Here is a 14,634-nt window from a genome sequence, read left to right as displayed (position 1 = left end):
CCACGCCAACATAGCCATTCTCGAAGTGTGTTAAGTTCTAGGCTAAGGGAGCGGAGAGGAGTGGAGGGCTGGGCTGCCCTGATTTGTGCCTGTGGAGCTTTCTGGAAAGTGAGAGTCTGAGCTCAGCTTGGAAGTTGCAAAACTGCAAGTGATATGGTTTGGCAGTAGAAACGGTGGGGGAGGTAGCGTCCTGGGGTCAAGAGAGAGAGCTGGGGCCAGTGGGGATTTGGCGGGGGTCGGGGTTGGGGGTTTGGGCAGGCCATGGCTGCTGCATTTGCTGTTTCCCTCCAGAGTCTGGGCCTGAAGGGGGCTGGGATTTGGATGGCTAGAGCAGACAGACAAACCTCCACCTAGAGCAGCATCTGCTTCCTGCTGTTTTCTCTTCTTTTAGGTGAGGGAATGGCATCTTAGCAGCCTCCACTGGGTGGACTTCTGGAAGGTGCAAGAGGTCCCCAAAGGGCACTGGAGCCACTGTGGAACACTCAATAAAACTGGAAGAAATACAAGAGAGTATCTAATCTAATTCTCTCATTTTACAGATGAGGAAACTGAAGGCCAGAGGGGAAGATGGTCGCCCAGGACCACACGGCTAGTAAGTGGCCGCTTTGTAATGTGATGCAGATTTTTGGCCCCTAGCTTGGCACTCTTTTTCCTACCATGTCTCTCATCTGCTTTGTGCCTGGTGGTCCTAGCAGGCATGTGCAGATGGAAGGATGGGGAAAGGAAAGTGTTATCCTTCAACGTCTAGCAGACGCCCTGGGCCCACTTAGCTTCCCAAGAAGCTGGAGGAGGACCAGGGTCCCCATGTTTGTTGTAAGTAAAACTAAAGTTATCCGGTCCTGGGCTGTTTCAGAAACCAACAGTTTTCCCCAGTGTGGACAATACTCACTCCGCTTAGCATTTTCTGGGTGATGTTGCTGTGGTGGATAGTGCTTTGCAGACCTGACTCTCCTGGTTGAGGGTACAAAAGATTGTCCCTGCCACTCACTAGCTATGAGACCTCTGATGCACATAGACCCACATGCTTCTACGAGCCTTAGTGCTCGTACCTGTACAATAATATACACGCTTCTTACATCATGTAGGTTCTAACCCAAAACAAAAGATAGGCTATGGACACTCTATAACTCTGTATTCACTCTGAAGCTGTTTATCTATGTACCATCAACATCACCATTACCATTAGCATCATTATCGTTGTCGCCTGGGGGAACTGAAGATATGCATTATCTTGAATGTTGGGATGCGTAACTCTAACTGCTAATTACCAAAGGCCTTAGGAAACTAATAAAGATATCAGTCAGACACCTGGACTGTCCAAAGTCAGGACTTGCTCTCCAAACAATGGCAAGCAGAGGACTGCCCTCCTCCCAGGAGGTTCTTAGTGCGTATTCATTGCTTGGCTCCCAGACCTGTCCTGCAGATGGAACTAAGAAAGGCTAGAAGTGGTAGGTTAGAATGACAGGCTTTCTGGAGGAGGTGGGCCTTCCTACTTGTGATGGGGGAGGACCGACTGATTCCCTGAGCAGGGTGAGGGCCACAGCCGGTCCAAGATCTCTTGCCCATCCAGCTGGTGTGTGTTGTAAACCATCTACTGGGTAAGGAGCCAAGCCATTTATGATTTATTTTCTACCTCCAGAGAATAAATCCCCCCCCATTTGAGAACAACAAAGCCCCGCCCTTGCTGTCATGGCAGATCTATGAATCTATGAATCTGCTCCATTAAAAGGGTCAGAGTGCAGCCTCGCTGTCCCAGGGACTGCCTCAGCACCTGGTGCCAGGAAGGCTGCCCTGGTGGAGTTCCTCAGCCGGCAGTGGGCAGGTGTGTGTTCTGAGGCTGGCAGAGTGGTGGAATGCACGGACAGGGCAGCTGGGCTCCTGTCCCGCACGGTCCTGTTTCTTATACAAGGCCAAGCTCACTCGTTGTTGCTCCTGCCTGGTTCGCGTGGGCATCTGAGAGCAGAGCCTCGTTTTCCCTCTTGGTTAGAAGCATCCCGGTCTCACAATCTCATTTCAGGTCACAGAAGGGAACAGTAGATGGGCAGTGTGTTCCAACTTTCTTGTTTGGGAGCTAAGGGACAGGCTCGGTGAAGGAGTGTCATGCTCGAGGTCACAGGCAAGTTAACGGCAGACTCCGGGGACATCCTCCAGGCTTCAACACGCGTCTTGTGTGCACACATCTCAGCCCTCCCTCACAGATGGGGCTCCTTCTCATCTTCTAACCCCAATCCTCCCTGCTGCTGGGGATCTCCTGGCTCCTGGCCCGAGTCCCTCACTGGGTCTCTGTCACCCATAGCTCATGACCACCTGTCCCTCTGAGTACCTGGGTTCCCTTTCATGAGCTTCCCTTATCTAACTGGGTGAGGGGGCTGTACTCTGGTGACCCCCTCCCCTCTCCCACCCCCTTCCCGCTCCTTTACTCTAGAACTAATTCCACAGAGTTGGGGCCCCAGGGGTGAGAACATGCCCATCACACAGTCCCAGGAGTCCAGGCCCAAGTGGCCTCTAGTGGATGCGGTGGGGTCAAGGGAGTCGAGCAAGGGGCTGGGGTCGGGGCCAGGGAGGATCTGGCACCCATGGCCATCCCCAAGCCTGAATGAATAGCAGTCCCGGCGGAAACACCTGGTGGTACCGGAAATCCAGGACAACTTTTATTATCCCTGTTCACAGGTCCATTCAGACTACATTGGGGGCTTCCTATTTCCTCTGCTGGCACTTCACACTCATTCATAACAAGAAAAGCCATTGTGCTCCTGAGTTATGGGCCGAGGATCCCCATGGGGCGGGCACTAAACGCAATGGCCGGGAGGCTTATTTTTAAAATTGTATTCCCTGCTGAATTACAGGTTCTTATTTTTTCCTCCTCCCACAAAGAAAACTTTAGAGGGTGGTTTTCTCCCAACTGCGAAGGTGAAGAATAGCTATGAAATCCATTTCTGAGTCCCTTCGAGGACAATCATGTGGGATCCCACTCATTGGAAAGGGAGCTCCCCTTAGCTCCAGTTCTAGATTCTAATCCTGGCTTGGCTCACACATTCACTGGTTGGCATTGGGTGAGTGATTTAACCCAACGGTTTGGTCCCCAACTGTCAAATGAGGGAGTGAGCTAGACACCCGGGGTCTCTCTTTAGTTCCCAAGTGCTGTGAATACAAAGAGCGCACCCTGAAGACTCAAAGCTTCCTCTTGCATGTGGCCCATGGAGTGGAGTCTCTGTTTGGAGACGGCAAGACCAGTCCAACACATGGGGTTGTTCATCCCCATTCAGGAGCCCACCAGAGCTCCAGATATCAAGGATTCCACAAAGCCCCTTGGCCAGCACCCCAGGAAAACAGGAGATTGGTCAGAGAGTGAGGGTGGCTGTGAGCTCAGGCTTCAGTCAGTCAGATCCTGAACAAAAAAGTCTCCAACTTTGGTAGCCACTCACAGAGTGGTGGCTGCAGTCTGCCACCCGAGAGATGGCTGTAGCTGCGGAGACTTCTGTCCATGCGTTTTAGATTCTTCTCTCTGAAAGAGAATCCAGCAGCCTGGATATTCCACCTGTCCACGACTCTGTGTGTTGTTCACAATCCTCGTGATTATTCCCCAAAAGTTGGCCAGCTACAAGGCTCATAAAACTTATATGCAAACACCTGCATTCAACAAAGCCACACTGACAGAGAAGATATTTGTGTTTGCTTTCTTTTAATATTACCAGCTAAAGGAACACTTATTCTGACATTTGTTAAAACAGTAGGGAGGACTTTATTCGGGACTATGCTGATAGGTGTCAAGACTGTCGCGATAGGGGAGAGAGATGGGGCTCAACTCTGAATACGACAAGGATGAGTGAGAATTTATAGCCAGGAGCAGGGAGGGGGGTGGTCAGTGGATGGAAATTACTAAGAGGAGACACTAAAGGTATGCAGATTCTGGCTAAAATGACCCAAGAGTATTCTTGCAGACAGCAGGCCAGGGCGATCAGGCATCACCTGGGCGAGGGTGGAGGATGAGGAACCCAATCAGATATTGGTAGTAACTGGATACCGAGGGTGGAGGATTCTCTCTGAAGCGACTTAGCAGGACTCTTGCTAAAACTGGACTCTGAAAGGATAGACACAGAAGTCCAAAGATGAGGCCTGGTCAAAAGAGGGCTCAGAGAAGCCAGTCTAAAGTTGGTTGAGGGGAGAATCTTTGTCATACCCCTGCTCCAAACATGGGAAATGGATTTGCCAAGGGAAAGTCATGGCTTTCTCTTCTGGGTTTCAATGACTCCTGGGGCATGCCATGGACAAGTTCTCTCCTATCTTCTCCTGGCGGGAGAGGGGCCCTGCCTTGGGTGGGAGTTGGGTCTAGATCTTGTCTCAGTTGCTTTCTGATTCTGAGTCCAGGATTGGAGAAGCGCTTTAGGAATGCTATGCAGGGCTACTGGGTTCACCCAGGGCAGCTTGTGGGAACTCAGCCCTTCTTGCTGTTCTTCGCCTTTTTCATCTCACTTACTCAGTTCCTCCTACATGGGGGATAGGGGGTCGGGGCATGGACTGTCAACTCTGGGAGAAAAGGGAGGGTGTGGGGCTTGTTCTCTGCCATGTGCTAGGGCCTTGTTGCTTATCCAGGTAGGGGATCAGTAAGCGATGAGTAAATGCCTGAGTGAATTCATGAGGGGTGACATACATGGGCAGAGAGAGGGGGAGAAGCAGGGCCATTCCTGGCCTCTGAGCTGCTGTTTGGCAGATCCCTGGAGAAGTGAAGCTCTGTGAGGTTGGAGGACCCTCAGCCCACCTTGGGTTCTGAGAAGGGCCCAGGTTACCCTGTCTCCACCTTCTTACTTCCCATCTGGGATTCTGCCAGTTTGGGGGCCACTGGAAGTAGAAAGTAGGAGAGAAAACATGCTGGTCACTCTAATTTCATCTTAGTCCAGACTTCGGAGGGTCTGATAAGAGGCAGCCTCGAGGTGGGACAGGCGAGCAATGAGATTTCTAGAGACAGGCAGAGGATGGACGGAGACAATGTGCTCCTGAGTCTAAGGCCCAGTCTTGCTCTCCGAGATCCTGAACCAGCCATGTGCCATCTTTGAAGAAGGAAGGAGGATGGGAGGGGCTGCCATATCTATATACCTGTGCTTCATGCTCACATCCTCTATCTCATCAACCACCACAAAAGTTTTCCAGCAGGTATTAATATCCCCATTTTATATCTCAGACAATTGCGGCTCATAGAGGTCAACTTTGCCCTAAGTCATACATTGCTAAGTGGCTGAGCCAGGATCCCAGCCCTGGTCCCTCTGGCTGCCAAGGCCCAGCATCAGCATTTCCCCAGCCAAGCTGCAAAATGGGGACAATTTTGCACTCCTTTTATGAGTGCCATTGTAAGAATCACACGAAGGAATTCGCAAGAGTGTGTCCTTGAGCTCCAGAGCAGCAAGCTGTGTGTAGGGCTTCCCAGGACCCCTCGCGTCCATCCTGGACAGAAGATACTCACGCCCTCGAATCCTGATGGTCCTGTCACTATAAATCAGGGGCTTCCTGGAGAAAAGCAAACAGATCAACAATGAGCCGAAAGGAAACCTTTGAAAAAGAAGTGGACTGTGGGGAGCAGCAGGTGCCCCGACCTGTTCCAGGGTAAAAGTGGGTGCTTGGTTGGCTGTGGCCACTCACTGGAAAAGAACAGTGTGTCCCAGATTGCAGCCTCCTCGCTCTAGCTGGGCCCAAGTCCTTTTCTCATCTTGTCCAGGGCACTGGGCCACTTGCAGTGCATGAAGGCACATAACACATGTGCACACACATGCACACACAGGCACAAACATGTACACATGCATGCACATGCACATATACACATACATGCAAACACATGCATAAGTACGCAGACATAAACACGCATTATGTATATACACATATGCACACACACAGTAAGGGAGTTCGGGGGTAGAGGCCAGCTCCCCATCAGGAGTCTTGGCATCCAGAAGAAGGCTTTTTGCTTACCCTACCCTTTGTGTGGCCTCTCTGGGTCAGGATTAGCAGCCTTTCTGGGCATCATTAATCCCTAAATATCCCAACCCCATACATCCCTCCCTACCCCCAGATAAGTCACTTTTTCCAGTGTACTGCACATCTCTCAAAACTGGACCTCCATTCAGCCCATTTCTGTCACTGTCACAGAAATTATTACCCTTGTACCCAGACCTGACTGAGACCCTAACCAAAGTCCCTGGATGGCCATGGGTGGGCTTCAGGCCACCCAAATTGCCAACGAGTTATACACTGAGGAGATGGCTGAGGTGGAGGGACATGCGTCCTCAATGGAGCTTCCAGGGCTCTCCAGACGTCAGCCCTCACCCCATTCTTCAGTTTCAGGTCCTGCTGTCCTTCCTTTCCATTTATTGCTGTATTTCTCCGACCACTTGACCACTTGCAGAATCAATGAGTTCCCGGAGATGATTTTAGAGAAAGAGTACCCCAAATACCCCTATTACAGGCTGAATTATGTTCCCCTAAAATTCGTATATTGAAGGCCTAACCCCCAGGACCTCAGAATGTGACTGCATTTGGAGACGGGGCCTCAAAGAGGTGAAGTAAAGTGAGGTCATGTGGGCTGGCCCTGATCCAATAGGACTGGTGTCCCTATAAGGAGAGGAGATTAGGACACAGACACACACAGAGGGAAGACCACATGAGGACACAGGGAGGAGATGGCCATCTACAAGCCAAGGAGAGAGGCCTCCAGGGAAACCAACCCTGCTGACACCTTGATCTTGGGCTTCCAGTCTCCAGAACTCAAGAAAATAAATCTCTGTTGTTTAAGGTCCCTGTTTGTAGTGCTCTGTTATGGCAGCCTGAGCAGATTAATTTGCCCCCCAGTGTGTGGACAGCTCAGGACGTACAGCCCACCATGCGAGGAAACGGCTGTCGGGGGTGTGCTCAGCGCTGAGCTGGCTGCTGTGGGAACATGAAGGATGCACTGACCTGTGGGCTCTGTGAGGGCAGGCCACCATCTTCCCTGTGTCCTGCCGTAGCCCCCGAAGGCGTGAGCAGGGTGAGGCTCTGTCTCTCGAAAACTTCCACTCCAACTGTGGAATAGAGAACAACATGTCAGAAACTGCTCAGAAACACCTGGAATATGATACCTCTGTGGCGACAAACAACACATGGCAAAGAGGGGCTGTGACTGCAGCAGAGGGCAGAGGCAAGAACCCCTCAGAGCCTTCAGGACCCAGCAGGGTACGTTCGTTGGGGGCAAGTAAGCTGTAAAAAAGGTAGATAGGGGGCCACACGAGGCTTAGGGGATGGGGGTGGCAGGTGGGATGTGGCAAACTAGGAAAGGGAGGTGATTCCAGAGAGAGGAACGAGCTGGCTGGGAGCCACACGCAGACGGTGAACTTCTTGAGCTGGAACCAGGGATGTGAGGAGAGGAAGGTGTGAGGTGTGAGGGACCAGGTCAGGGAAGAAATGGATCAGATATGCAGGCTGTCGGGAAGGAAAAGCATGCATAGCGGGAAGGGGAAGCCGAAGAGTCCTCGAAGCTGTAGATCTTGGTATGGAGGGAGCCTTAAGCTCCCTCGGGACTGCCTTTTGTCTGCAGGCTTGCACCCCAGCAGGGGCAGCCAGCCCCCGCTGGAACATGCGTGTGGGAGAGCATTGCTCCTGCAGCCCAGAGCCCTGGGTTCTGGTCCCGGCTCTGCCCTAGGCTCCCTGTGTGCCCCGAGTCGGTCGCAAGGTGAGCCTCAGCTCCCCGTTCTTGTGATGCCTGGCCTCAGTGGCACCTGGGCACTTTCTGCTTCCCCCGTGCCCAGGCTCTTCTTCTAGTGATGGAGTTCACTGCTTTCCCAGGGCTGCACAGCCTGCCTTCAACATCAGGGAGCAACCTTTAGTGATGTGAAATAGGCCTCCAGTAGCTTCCACCCTGCTCCAAGTCCTGCCCTTTAGGCTCCTCCGAGTAAACCTTCCCCTCTTCTCCGTGACGGCCCCCGACAGACCAGGGAACCCCCATCAGGCCCCCTGGCCTTCTCCAGGCTGGCCCTCTAAATCCACTTAACTGCCCTGCTTTCGACTTCCAGGCCTTTCGTCAGCTTGCAGCCCCCTCCTGCACTCTCCCTGGTTCCTCAGGGTTCCTTTGAAACTGTGTGCGCTCTCCTTGGGCCAGACCTGTGGCTGGTGAGATGTCAGTCCTTTTTCAGGACAGCTCTAGCCCCTAACACTCCATCCTCTTGCCCTATAACCCATCCCCATGTCCCAGCACAATGACATTTCAGAGTCTAAGTCTGTGATCCCAAACTGCTTCTCTCCCAAGCCCTTCCTGGGACCCTGTGTTTCTGTGCCCAACAAATACGGGGGAGATGGGGCAAGGGTCTCGGCCGCTGTGTGGCCTGTTGTTGGAGGAGAGCCCCGCCCTCCTGCTCTTCTAAGGGTTAACAGAGTTGGAAGCCAACAAGGCCAGGATAGGAAGCTGGCTCCGGGAAAGCGGAAGGATATCTTGCCTTTTTATCCGGGTTACAATGCTGAAAGTGAGCCAGTTGGGGGAGGGGCTCGAGGCCGAAAAACAGCCGCCCCCAAATAAAATTATGAATGGGCTGACTCCACAACAATGCGTGAAGGTTTTGGGGAGAGGAGGGGAGGGAGGGCTGTTGACAAGCAGCAAGGTCACGGCCTCCGCCAGGGCCGTAAACAAGGGCTCACAATGCCCTCCTTTCCTCCAAGAGCCGGCTCCTCTCCTGGGCCTGGTCCCCTGGGTCCCCGGCCTGCCCTGTCCCTCATCCTTGCAGGAGTCTGTCACTGAAAAGCCACCGCTACTTCCTCAGGGAAAAGCCCAGCCTTTTGTGAGATCTTACTTCCTCCTCCTGTGGGAACCACTCTTGGGCCCATGACATCTGCTTCAAGGCGTCTTTCTCAGGGGGCCCAAGGTGGGAAAAGAGGAGGGGTGCTGGCTGCCGGGCAGGGGGGCTGCAACCTGTGCGGGGCTGGGATTGTCATCACAGCCTGGGGAGGGAGAACAATGAGGGGAGCCCTGGCCCCCCCGCGGGGTCGACGCTGGTGGGAGCTTCCTCTTCCCACAAGCCTGCTCTTTGTGTGTGTGTTTATTGGGGGGTCAGGGGAATTCTTTTGTTTGCTTTGGTTTCCCTTTTTTTGTTGTTTGGCCTTTGGCTAGCCCCAGGCTTGGGGAGTGGGGAGTGGGGAGGCTGGGACTGGAGAACTCTCTGAAAGAGTCAAGGGAGTTGGCATGGGAACGGGGTAGTGATGGGGTTTGTGGGGAGAGTTTGTGAGGGGAAGTTTGGGGCTTTGTGAGGTGAGGAGAACAAGACGCTGGGACGTGGTCCCCAGATGTTTCTCTGCTGGGTGGATGCAGCCTTCGAGCTGCGTGTGTGCTGTCCTTGGGACAGGGCACCTGACCCCTGGACAAAGGCCACACACGTGACAGGTGCCAAATGACTGGCTGAAGGGCAGGTGCGTTGCAGGGCCAAGAGCTCTATCTGGAGAGGAATCTAGAAGCAGCTCGGAGTCTGTGACTCAGTCGCTCCTTGTTTCCACACTTGCCTTCCAGGAAATGAGTGCAAGGAAGCTCTGCCTCATTCTAGTGCAAACACTGCCCTGTCTGCTCCCCAGGGCTAGGACAGACATGTAGATTTCTTCCAGAACACCCCAGGGGACCCAAAGTCACACTCCTTGGGAGATAAACTGTCTTGACTTTGATTCTCTGCAGGAGCTCCAGGTGGGGCTCAGGGTGCCAGGAGGCTCAGCTGTGACAAGAGTGACCTCCATTCTCTAGGCAAACTCTTAGCCCCCGAGAGAGGGACAGGGTAGAGGGGCAACTGCCCCTGGCTGCAGAGCTCAGCCGGACTCCCCAACCAGCCGAACTGAAGCCAGTTTCCTTCCACTGACTGAGACCTGTGCAGATGCCAGTGTGGACACTCACATTTTCTTGAGCTCCTGTCTGAGAGGACTGCCCGTAAGTAATTAGGAAGGTGGAGGAAACAGCCCACTTTGGTCCCTGGGGAACAATTGGGAAAGATTTCCCAGGAATCATCCTTGAAAAAATGGAGTAGAAGACCTCAACTCCATTAGCTGAGGTTCCCACGGCTTCCAGGAATGCCTCAGTTTGGCTTGCAGAGCAGCAGTTCTCAGTCCCAGCTGCACAGTAGAGTCAGGTGAGAGTAAAAAGCAATGCCAGACAGCCCCTCTGGAAGAGTCTGGCTGTTATTTCTGATAGAACTGAACATGCAGCCACCATCCGACCCAGCAATTGCTGTTTTGGGCATTTATCCCAGAGAAATGAAGACTTACGTTCACACAAAAACCTGTACATGCATGCTCCTAGCAGCTTTCTTCATAATAGCCAACGACCGGAAACAGCTCAGACGTCCTTTAAGGGGTGAGAGGTTACGCGAACCATGGTAACTGCAGACTGTGGGACACTCCTCAGTGACAAACACAATGAATTGTCGCTATGTGCAGCCACTTGGAGGGAACGCAAGGGAATTATACTGAGTAAAAGAAGCCAGTCTCAGAAGGTTATAGACTGTCTGACTCCATTCATAGACCATTCTTGAAATATCCAAATTATAGAGACAGAGAGCAGGTTGGCGGTTGCCAGGGGGCAGGAATGGGGGTGGTGGGTGAGGATGTGAAGGGGCAGCACGAAGGAGCCTTGTAGCCATACGACAGCTCTGTATCTTGATTGTGGCAGTCACACAGCTCTACACGAGGGATAAACTGGCACACAAGTGCATGGAAAACCGGTGAAATCGGAAGTTCGGTGGATGGTACCCATGTCAACATCTCGGTCTCGATATGTACTGTAGGTATGCAGGACGCCATCACTGGGGGAGACTGGATGAAGGGTACACAGGATCTTCTGTGCATTATTTTGCAACTTTCTGTGAATCTATAATTGTTTCAAAGTAAAAAGTAAAAACTACAATCAAAACCAAAACTTTCCGGGCCTCCTCTCTACCACAGAGTCAGATTCTTGTCAAGCGCACACGTGCGACAAGGTCAAGACCTGACTGATAGGATGAGCCACTGGTAGTCAGTTCATTTCAGAGAGTGACAGCAAGCCATCTCCCCGAGAGCCCTGTCCCACACACCAGAGGGGACAACACGGAGACAAAAGGGGCCGGGTGAACTGCAACAGGGGACGTGGGACGGCCTCATAGCAGCCCCTCCCAGGCTCCAATCCCCTTGTTTCTGGACCAGCACATTTTGTCCTGCCTAGACTCAGACGAGCTGGGCCTCAAACCTCTGCCTGCGTGGCCCATGTGGATGTGCACAAGGTTGCCAGGGCGCCACAGTGATGCCCTTTCCCTGCTACTCCCTCGAAGTGGGTCTGGGCATCAACAGTGTTAAAAACCTCCCCGTAATTCTGCTGGCACCTGGGGTTGGAACCAGGCCTAACTCTGCAAGTGGAGGAGCCAGAGGTTTGCATCCCGATTCTGCCAGTGCACATCCTCAGGCAACTCAGCGACCGTGGCTGGACCTCAGTTCCATCGCCTGTAGAAGTGGGGATGGCCAGCCTTAACAGGAAAGCCACTGGTTGCAGGATTTGGGACTTGCTCTCTGGGACCCTCCAGCACCTGCTGTTATGAGCACAGCGTGCCTATTGCCAGAGAAGTACTTAGGACACGCAAAGGCACATTCAATGACCACAGGTCCCACCAAGGCTTTCTCCCAGACGTGAGCAGGAAAATGGAAAGCACAGAGGGAGGGAGGGCGTTGGAGAGAACAGGGCACCTGCTAAAACATGCCACAGCAGTGCGTCCATGCAGAGAGATTTCCAGGGCAAGCCCTCTCTTGGACCAGGAGAGGCTTTTGCACATACACATACACCATCTGAACGAAGAGCATCATGGCCTCCACCTACACGTGGAAATAAACTCAAATGATGTCATTAGCTTTTTCCCTTATTCATTCAGCAATTTCATTTGTTCACTCATTCATTCAATCCACAAACATTTTAATCGTGTCTCATAATTATTTGGCACTGCTTAAATCAACTCTCAACTTTTCATTTGGAACTTCATGCTCAGGCTCGAACTCTGGGCCCGCCAGAAAGCCCCAGGTGTTTGATATTAGTTATCAGGGCCTGATATATAGAGAGGTAGCCAAGGGCAAAAGCAAGGCTGGGCGCTTGGTGAAGGAGAGCAGGGAACTGGGCCTAGGATGTCTGGAAAGAAAGAGCCAGTGCATGCGCTATAGCCCAAATCTCTGTGCTTAGCTGGGCAATGCGCTCTCCAAGCCCGTGTCAGATGGCTGCACCTGTCTTCGCCATTTGTGGGATGTTCACAAGCATTTTGTGGAAAAAGGGCTTCCAGGGTCATAAAAGTCTAGGGAAGGCTGGGTCCCCCAAGCCGAACGGTAGGCTTTTCTAGGACTCTCCAGAACCCTTACTGTGCTAGCATGCATTGTGTATCCCCACGATGGAGACGCAGCCAGGGGAGTTTCGCAAACCCCCTGAACACGGAGCATTTCCCGGGACCCTTGGAACGCACTTTGGGAGATGCTGTCCGATGCTATCGACAGTATCTGTTGGAAAAGGGCAGCCTGACTTTGGGCCCCGGGAGAGCCAGGCTCATGCCAAGAAAGGGCAGGGTCAGGCAGCCGGGGGAGGGGCAAGGGACAGGTAAAGGAAGAAAGAGCGTTAGATGGGAGATTTTTGCAGGATTTGGGACAGGTGACCTAAAAGTGACAGGGGGACACTCTGTCTACTTTAGAGGAAGAGACTGCTGCTTCCTCCTGAGTCCTGGGGGACTTGGGGATGAGCGTTAGACTAAAAGGCCGACCCGAGCGAAGGTCAACTCAGGAGAACCAGAAAAGGAGCATAAACGTCACATCTGCTGGAGACAAAGATCCTGGGCAGAGAAGGGGCAGCTCTGGGGTAGCCGCAGAGGCTTCCCCAGCCGAGGAAGCTTCTAGACTCCTGACTCCGGCAGCATGGGCCTGACTTACCAGTCTGAGCCAGAATCCTCCCTCCCTGGTGAACCGCCACCTCCTCAGCAGTCTTAGTGAACCACGAACATCTGCCACCTAGTGGCAGAGAAAGATGCTGCACCGCAATGGATTTACGAGCTGGAGATGAACACGTCCGCAGGTCTCACGTGAATCTTATTTAACGCAAGGCATCTGCTGCATAATTATAGTACTGATCTGTTTCAGCTGATAACATCAGTACATTTGGGAATAGCGATGTTTACTCCAAGAGCTGCATGCCCCCATTCCAGGACTGATCATCCTCTGTGTTCAGGCCGTTGGAATCCAGGCACCCAAAATGTCCTCAGGAGGCAGCAGGGCCAGGAGTCCATGGACCCAAACGCCCTCACCAATTCTGGGGTCCACTCAGGAAGGCCTCATGTCCTTGTCCTCCATAGCCCTCCTGGGGGATGAATATATGTTCCTAAGACATGGAGAAAAGATAGTGATCCTAAAGGAGGGCAGTCTGGTAGTGAACATGAACAAATTCACAGGCAGTTACAATCAGGGTGCTAGAAGCCCCGCCAGAGATATGCACAGTTATGGGGGCTTGCAGCGAATGCACCCAACTACTCCTGGGGGACTATAAAGGGTTTCAAAGGAAATGACATCTCAGATAACACTAAAAATGAATAACAGCCAGGCACGCAAAAAGCTGGGGAAAGAGAGAAGAGAGTGCTGTGGCAGGCAGAGCCTGCCAGGTTATCTGCCGAGTTGAGAAAGAGCAGGGACTCCTTGGGGACCTGAACTCATGGGTTGGAGAGGCGAGAGTCTGACCCTGAGCGGTCCTTATGTTCTCCTTGAAATTGCAAGCAAGTCTTGGGGTAGGTCTGAGGGAAGTTTGGAGACCCACCTAAAGGGTACAAAGTCTTTAGGATGGCCTTGAACTCGAACACATCTCCTAAGAATCTTCTGGCCTGGGGACAACGCGAGACTTGGGAGGATACCAGGACTTCTCCAGAAAGACTGGGCTTCTGAAATGGAATGGATGGGAGATTTGGGAGGGTGGGTATTGATTCTTCTCTAGCGTCCTGTCTCGATGGATAGACCAAACACACAGCCCTCTGGATGAAACAGCTAAAGCTATCCTTGGAGAAAAACGTGCATGCAAGAGGCTGAATTGTGGGGTCAGAACATTGGGTTTGGTGACCTAAGAACTCGTCTCTCCAATACAGCTCCCTCCCCTAAAATTCAATGAATTTTTCCCTCTGTTGGTCTCAGTTTCCTCATCTACAAAATATGAAGATTGCGCTAAATAACCTTAAGGACACCCCTAGCCTGGAATATTCTATGGTTATTAATCAACCTCTTACCAACATGCTCTTTCCTCTGAAAATCTTTCCTCTCCTCCCCCCGGCCAGAGCAGCAGACGGCCTGGCCCAGGTGCCCTTGTCACCCTTGGCCTGCTTCCTGCACAGTGTCTCTGAGGTCCGTCCCCTTGCCAGGAACTTTCTGTAGTGGGCAGGGTGATGACAACCCACTGGGGCTGCATGCTCAGGGGCTGCAGCTGAGAAACGGCCCTCTTGCTGGCACACACACATCGCACTAGAAGCGGCTGCGAGTCTCCCCCTTCCCCGGCTGGGCGAGCAGAGAGCCAGGGCCTTCTGAGGGCCCTCTGCGACTCTGCCCTAAGGGTTGGGGGGTGGGCGGCACCTGTGGGTGCAGGAGCCAGACCCCTGGGAAATGGGACCAGTAGGCGCT

General features: G+C 52.7%; 1 long non-coding RNA gene across 1 annotated transcript; it reads right to left on the bottom strand.

The window, feature by feature from the left end:
- Nucleotides 1-3,665: 3,665 nt before the first annotated feature.
- On the bottom strand, nt 3,666-13,429 carry LOC139078787 (uncharacterized). Its single transcript, XR_011531902.1, has 4 exons — nt 12,913-13,429; nt 6,940-7,043; nt 5,459-5,502; nt 3,666-4,081 (listed from the first exon to the last, which is right to left on the bottom strand). It is a non-coding gene; the product is annotated as an uncharacterized lncRNA (long non-coding RNA).
- Between the last annotated feature and the right edge of the window lie 1,205 nt (nt 13,430-14,634).

Source organism: Equus przewalskii, chromosome 2 (assembly GCF_037783145.1).
Source record: "Equus przewalskii isolate Varuska chromosome 2, EquPr2, whole genome shotgun sequence".
In the NCBI taxonomy this organism is placed as follows: domain Eukaryota; kingdom Metazoa; phylum Chordata; class Mammalia; order Perissodactyla; family Equidae; genus Equus; species Equus przewalskii.
Note: the sequence above shows the minus strand (reverse complement) of the source record. Positions and strands in the feature narration are given on the sequence as shown.